The following is a 7,425-nucleotide window of genomic DNA, read 5'->3' on the forward strand; positions in this document are numbered from 1 at the left end:
CCGATTCTGTAAAAGCGACTCTGTTAGCCAGATTAATTTTATCCGGGAGACTTGAGGGCTGAATGAGGAAAGAGGGAGACCAGAAGGTATTCTGAAAGACCACTGACGTATTCATTCCAAAGCAGATGGAAATTTGACTGGCAGCTGTGTCTGTTTTGCTTCACTTGGAAGGCATGTTTGGACACTTAAAAGCAAAGAAGGCTTTTAACTTTTACCTAACTGCTTTCTTTTTCTCTAAACAGAGCCTGTTTGCATTTTGCTCATTGCCTTCCTGAACCTACCCTTATGTGCATAGATTTTTGCAGTTCCAAGCAGTCTGTGGATATCTTCGTTTACTTTCATAAAGTGATTTTGTCGTATTTTCCAATTGCCTGGCTCCTTGTAGGAAGCATAGTGTGTCTGGCTGACTTAAAACATTAGAGGTTCTTGATCGTTTTTCTTAGATGATCTCCCTCTTGGCTGTGATTATGTATAAGATAACAGTAAATTGCTCCATGCCTGCTATGATATCTCTGTCAAGGTATTTCTCTATAATGGAGTTTCATGGACTTGTTCACTGATACAGTCCTTTGATGTGCCATCTACTTCAGTTTCTGTGTTTCCTCTTAGACAGATTTAGCCATCAAACCACACATCTGTATAGAAGCGTGAAGCAGTTTGAGCTTTGCCAGTGTCAGATGGTAACTATGCAGCTGCAAGATTAGGTTTTCTTCACTTTTAAACATTTGAGGCATTTTTTTTTTTACAGGAAAAGATAACCAGCTTTAAAACCAGCTGTAAGGACAGGAAATCCACTACATTCTTTGAAATTAAACCCCTGTTAGGACCCCAGTTAGCTGTTACAGGTATCTGGATACCACCATGGTATGTATGGCATTAGTGCCTTTTGCTGTCATCCATCAACTCTTTTGTAACAAGCAGTTTTTGAAGCCTGGGCTAGCTTTGCACTCAAAAAAGTAGCTGTCCACCATGAAGTGTAGAATCCTTCAGAACCTATCAGCTATGCTAAAGCTGGGAGCAGGGGATTGGGGGTTTTCAGGAAACCGTTAGGAAAGAATCTAAAATATTTGTAACGACATAGGCAAGAAAAATAATTCTTTTGATACCACCAAATATTGACATTGACCAGAATATTACTGATTCTTCATATGGTCAAAATAATAGTTAAAGTGTACTGTATATCCCTCTCCACTAAAGGCCTGATAGGCTCTCTCAGTAGTGCCACCATTCCATTATATAGAAAAATAAAATGTAGGGTTGGTGGCAAATGACAGAGTTAGAATCTAAACCCTTGTCTTTCTAATTACAGAATCTGTTAACCTAACTATAAGACAACCACTGGTTATTTGAGATGGACAAACCAGAAGAATGTGTTTTTTAAATGAAGTATTACATGAAGAATTTCAGCAGGGGAGTGGGGCGGTCTTAGTTCCTCTTCTCTTCTTTTCGGGACTGGACATATGATTTGTTTCCAAAGAATAAGTACAGAAACAGAAAACAGTCACTCTATATAGGAGTGTGATGATTAGATCTAATTGTCAATTTGACACAACCTAGAATCAGCTAGGAAGAGAGTCTCAATGGGAGGTTGTTTAGATAGAGTTATCTGTGAGCATATCTGTAGGAGACTGTCTTAATTATAGAGACTGTCTTCATTGTGTTAAATGATGTGGGAAGACCCAGCCCACTGTGGCCAGCATCCTTCCCTGAGCTTAGGTTCTGGGGTGCATAAACGCAGAGATGGGGCTGAGCATAAGCAGACATACATACATTTATTTCTCTCTGTTCTTGACTGTGGCTATTTTGAGTTCTTACTGGCCGCCTTGACGTTTCCATTATAAAGGACTGTAGCCTGGGGGTAGTGAGCTATAGTAAAGCCTTTCTCCCCTGAACTTCTTTTTGTCAGGGTATTTTATCACTGCAATAAGAAGAAAAAAAGGACACTCAGAACCCACCTTGGCCAAGTGTGCTAGTAATACTGCTTCAAATACCCTTAATACCATGTAACCCAGGAGCACATTGCCTATGGCATTCTCAAAATCTGTTACCTCAATCTGACCAGAGAAGTCCAAAAAAAAAAAAAAAAAGACCATTCTATAGAAGGCCTAATAGTCGTCAAAACTATCTAAAACATGCAAGAGAAAGAAAGTCTCATCCAAATATGGTGGGAAGAAAAACAAAAGAGAGCCAACTGGATGTCTACATGAAGAAAAATGAAAATAGATCCATATTTATCACCCTGCACAAAACTTAAGTCCAAGTGGATCAAAGACCTCAACATAAAACCAGATACTCTAAATCTGTTAGAAGAAAAAGTGGGGAACAGCCTAGAACTCATTGGCACAAGAGACAACTTCCTGAACAGAACACCAACAGCACAGGCTCTAAGAGCAACAATCAATAAATGGGACCTCATGAAACTGAAAAGCTTCTGTAAAACAAAGGATACCATCATCAAAACAAAACGACTGCCTACAGATTGGGAAAGAATCTTCACTAACCCTTTATCTGACAGAGGACTGATATCCAGTATATACAAAGAACTAAAGAAGCTGAAAAGCAGCAAACCAAGTAATCCAATTAAAAAATGTAGAACAGAGCTAAACAGAGAATTCTCTGTAGAAGAATATCGAATGGCAGAGAAACACTTAAAGAAATGCTCAACCTCATTAGCCATCAGGGAAATGCAAATCAAAACGACCCTGAGATTTCACCTTACACCCGTCAGAATGGCCAAGATGAAAAACTCAAGTGCCAACACATGATGGAGAGGTTGTGGAGAAAGGGGAACCCTCCTCCACTGCTGGTGGGAATGTAAACTGGTACAACCACTCTGGAAATCTATCTGGCGCTTTCTCAGACAATTAGGAATACTGCTTCCTCAAGACCCAGCTATACCACTGCTAGGTATATACCCAAAATTTGCTCAAGTACACAAAAGGGATACTTTCTCAACCATGTTTATAGCAGCTTTATTTGTAATAGCCAGAACCTGGAAACAACCCAGATGTCCATCACTGGAGGAATGGGTACAAAAATTGTGGTATTTTTACACAATGGAATACTACTCAGCAATCAAAAAAGGAGGAAATCATGAAATTTGCAGGCAAATGGTGGGATCTAGAAAAGATCATTCTGAGTGAAATATCCCAGAAGGAGAAAGACAAGCATGATATGTACTCACTTATATAGACCTACAAGATATAATAAACATAATGAAATCTATACACCTAAAAAAAAATAATCAAGAGAGCAGACATGGGGTAAGATGATCAATCCTCGTTTAGAAAGACAGATGGGATGTGCATTGAACGTATGACAGGAGTCTACTGAGCACATCTGAAAGACTCTAACTAGCAGTGTTTTCAAAGCAGATACAAAGACTCATGACCAAACCTTCGGCTGAGTACAGGAAATCATATGAAAGAAGGGGAGTTAGTATGATGGGGAAAGGATAGGAGCTCCACAAGGACCAAATATATCTGGGCACAGAGTCTTTTCTGAGACTGACATTCAACCAAGGACCATGTATGGATATAACCTGGAACCTCTGCTCAGATGTAGCCTGTGGTAGCTCAGTAACCAATTGGTTTCCCATAGTGAGGGGAACAAGGACTATTTCTAACAGGAACTCAATGACTGGCTCTTTGACCTCCCCACCCCCCAAGGGAGGAGCAGTCCTGCTAGGCCACAGAGGAGGGCTTTGCAGCCAGTCCTGAAGATATCTGATAAAACAGGATCAGATGAATGGGGAGGAGGTTCCCCCCCATCAGTGGACTTGGAAAGGGGCACGGTGGAGATGAGGGAGGGAGGGTGGGATTGGGAGGGAATGAGGGAGCAGGATACAGCTGGGATACAGAGTTAATAAAATGTAACTGATAGGAAAAAATAAAATTAAAAAAAATTAAAAAAAAAGAAAAAGAAAAGAGAGGTAGTTCAATGCCCACCTTTACCACATAGTGAATTCAAAGAAAGCTTTGTCCACTTAGTGATGCCCTGTCTAAAAAAGAAAAGCAGGGATGGCAAGATGGCCCCATGGGTAAGCGTGCTTGCTACCACGACTGATGACCTAAGTTTCATTCCAAGATGCACAGGGTAAAAAGAGAGAACAGACTCGTGCAAGTTGTACTCTGTCCTCCTCCGTCTGGTGGGCATTTCATTGGTTTGCAACTCCATTAAAAAATGAGGGTTACAGAATTTCCAAAACAATCCTGTACAACAACAGATCATCTAGAGGTATCTCCATCCCTGATCTCAAGCTGTACTACAGAGTACTCATAATAAAAACTGCATGGTATTGGCATAGAAACAGAATAGTGGATCAATGGAACTGAACAGAAGACCCAGAAATAAACCCACAAACTTATGGACATCTGATCTTTGACAAAGATGCCAAAACCATACAATGGAAAAAAGATAGCATATTCAACAAATGGTGCTGGTCTAACTGGATGTCTACATGTAGAAAAATGAAAATAGATCCATACTTATCACCCTGCATAAAACTAAAGTCCAAGTGGATCAAAGACCTCAACATAAAACCCAACACATTAAATTGGTTAGAAGAAAAAGTGGGGAAGACTCTAGAACTCATTGGCACAGGAGACAACTTCCTGAACAGAATACCAACAACACAGGCTCTAAGATCAACAATAAATAAATGGGACCTCATAAAACTGAAAAGCTTCTGTAAAGCAAAAGACATGGTCATCAAAACAAAACAACAGCCTACAGACTAGGAAAGGATCTTCATCAACCCTACATCTGACAGAGGGCTAATATCCAGTATATATAAAGAAATAAAGAAGTTAAAAAGCAACAAATCAAGTAATCCAATTAAAAAATGGGGTACGGAGCTAAACAGAGAACTCTCTGTTAATGATTGTAGAATGGCAGAAAAACACTTAAAGAAATGCTCAGTGTCCTTAGCAATCAGGGAGATGTAAATCAAAACGACCCTGAGATTTCACCTTACACCCATCAGGATGGCTAAGATCAAAAACTCAAGTGACAACACATGCTGGAGAGGTTGTGGAGAAAGGGGAACCCTACTCCATTGCTGGTGGGAATGTAAACTTGTGCAACCATTTTGGAAATCAATCTGGCGCTTTCTCAGATAACCAGGAAAAGTGTTTCCTCAAGATCCAGCTATACCACTCCTAGGAGTATATCCAGAAGATGCTCAAGTACACAACAAGGACATTTGTTCAACAATGTTTGTAGCAGGTTTATTCATAATAGCAGAGCTGGGAAACAACCCAGATGTCCATCAACAAAGGAATGGATACAGAAATTGTGGTACATTTACATAATGGAATACTATTCAGCAATTAAAAACAAGAAAATCATGAAATTTGCAGGCAAAAAGTGGGACCTAGAAAAGATCATCCTGAGTGAGGTATCCCAGAAGCAGAAAGACACACATGGTATATACTCACTTATAAGTGGATAATAGACCTATAAAATAGCATAAACATACTAAAATCTGTACACCTAAGGAAGCTAAACAAGAAGGAGGACCCAGGGTAAGAAGATCAATCCTTACTTAGAAACACAAATAGGATGGACATTGGAAGTAGGAGAAAACGAGAATCAGGATAGGAGCCTACCATAGAGGGCCTCTGAAAAACTCTACATAGCAGTGTATCAAAGCAGATGCTGAGACTCATAACTAAACTTTGGGTAGAGTGCAGGGAATCATGTGAAAGAAGAGAGAGTTAGTAAGACCTGGAGAGAACAGGAGCTCCACAGGAACCAAATATATCTGGGCACAGGGTCTTGTCTGAGACTGATTCTCCAACCAGGGATGGATATAACCTAGAACCCCTGCTCAGATGTAGCCCATGGCAGCTCAGTATCCAAGTTGCTTTCCTAGTAAGGGGAACAGGGACTGTCTCTGGCATGAACTCTATGGCTAGCTCCTTGACCTCCCCAGCCCCCCATGGGAGGAGCAGCCTAGCTAGGCCACAGAGTAGGACATTGCAGCCAGTCCTGGTGAAACCTGATAAGCTAGGTTCAGATGGAAGGGGAGGAGGACCTCCCCTATAAGTGGACTTAGAGAAGGGCAGGGAGGAGATGAAGGAGGGAGGGTGGGATTGGGAGGGAATGAGGGATGGAGCTACATCTGGGACACAAAGTAAATAAACTGTAATTAATATTAAAAAATTAAAAAAATATATCAAAAAAATTAGGGTTACAAAAGGGTATTGGGGGCCACAGTCATTCTAAACAGCTTGTGGTAGTTATCTTTAGATCCTGGGCCTTTGTGAACACCATGCTCTATGAGCACTGCAAGCTGCTCAAAACTGGTTCCAAACACATAGCATTGTGCCCTATTCCAATGGACAGCCTGGGGTTTCATGTGGCCACTTGTTTAAGGACAATGGTCCCAGGTTGCTTTTAATTTTTTATTTATTTTTTGTAGAGGGGCAACAATGCCGCAGCTGAGCTTCTGTGAAAGAGAATGATATTCTTTCCATTTGAAAACGAAAGAAAAGGAGCAGTTAAAAATACACATCGGTGCATACTGCAATTATCATGCAGAGTAGACGCAGGAACAGTGACACTAACTAAGGGGAGCCCAGCAGCTGCCTGCTAATTGAAAGGCATCCTCAGCACTACACGGAGGAGCCCAACACTAATTGCTAATTTTGTGTGTCTGTCTGATGACAGGGAATGCAGAGGATAGGAGCAGAGCCTGCTTTCTTCCTCATGGCCAGGGAGGGTTTGTCCTCAGCAAGGTGTTTGCCAGGGAGGAAATAATATAACACAATCAAAGCTTTGTTCATGTGGCGCATGCCTTTGATTCACCGGGGTCATCCTGCGGAAGACAGCTCAATGAAAACCGGCAGCTGACAGTCATTAAAGAGATGTTGACATTAATGGGAAATGAAGTACGTACCAGGCGGCGCTCAGCACTTGACAGTGTCTTTAATTTTCCGACCCACCTGCTGGAAGGTAGTAGCACACACCTCCTCGAACTCTGCTGCAGAGCTGGCAAGTGCCATACAAGCTCCCACTGCATCAGGCACTCCTCTCCAAACCTGCGCTGCACTACAGCAGAACCTCATTGATGGCTTGGGTGTCACGTTGGAGTGTGTCACATTCCAAATCCTTGGTGGGTCTTTCATTCATTTATCAGGGAGTAAAGTTGCTTGCTGCTAATCCTGATGTCCTGAGTTCAATGCCCAGAACTCACATGGTGGAGAGGAGAACATACTCCTGAAAGTTGTCCTCTGACCTCTACATGTGTGCCATGGCACGTGTCTGAGTGCACCTCATTCACACACACACACACACACGCACACACCACAAACACACAAATAGATAAATAGATGATAGATTGATAGATAAGTAGATAGATACATACATAGATACATAGATAGATAGATAGATAGATAGATAGATAGATAGATAGATAGATAG

The sequence above is a fragment of the Psammomys obesus genome, unplaced genomic scaffold, assembly GCF_907164565.1.
Source record: "Psammomys obesus unplaced genomic scaffold, mPsaObe1.curated_primary_1811, whole genome shotgun sequence".
Taxonomy (NCBI): domain Eukaryota; kingdom Metazoa; phylum Chordata; class Mammalia; order Rodentia; family Muridae; genus Psammomys; species Psammomys obesus.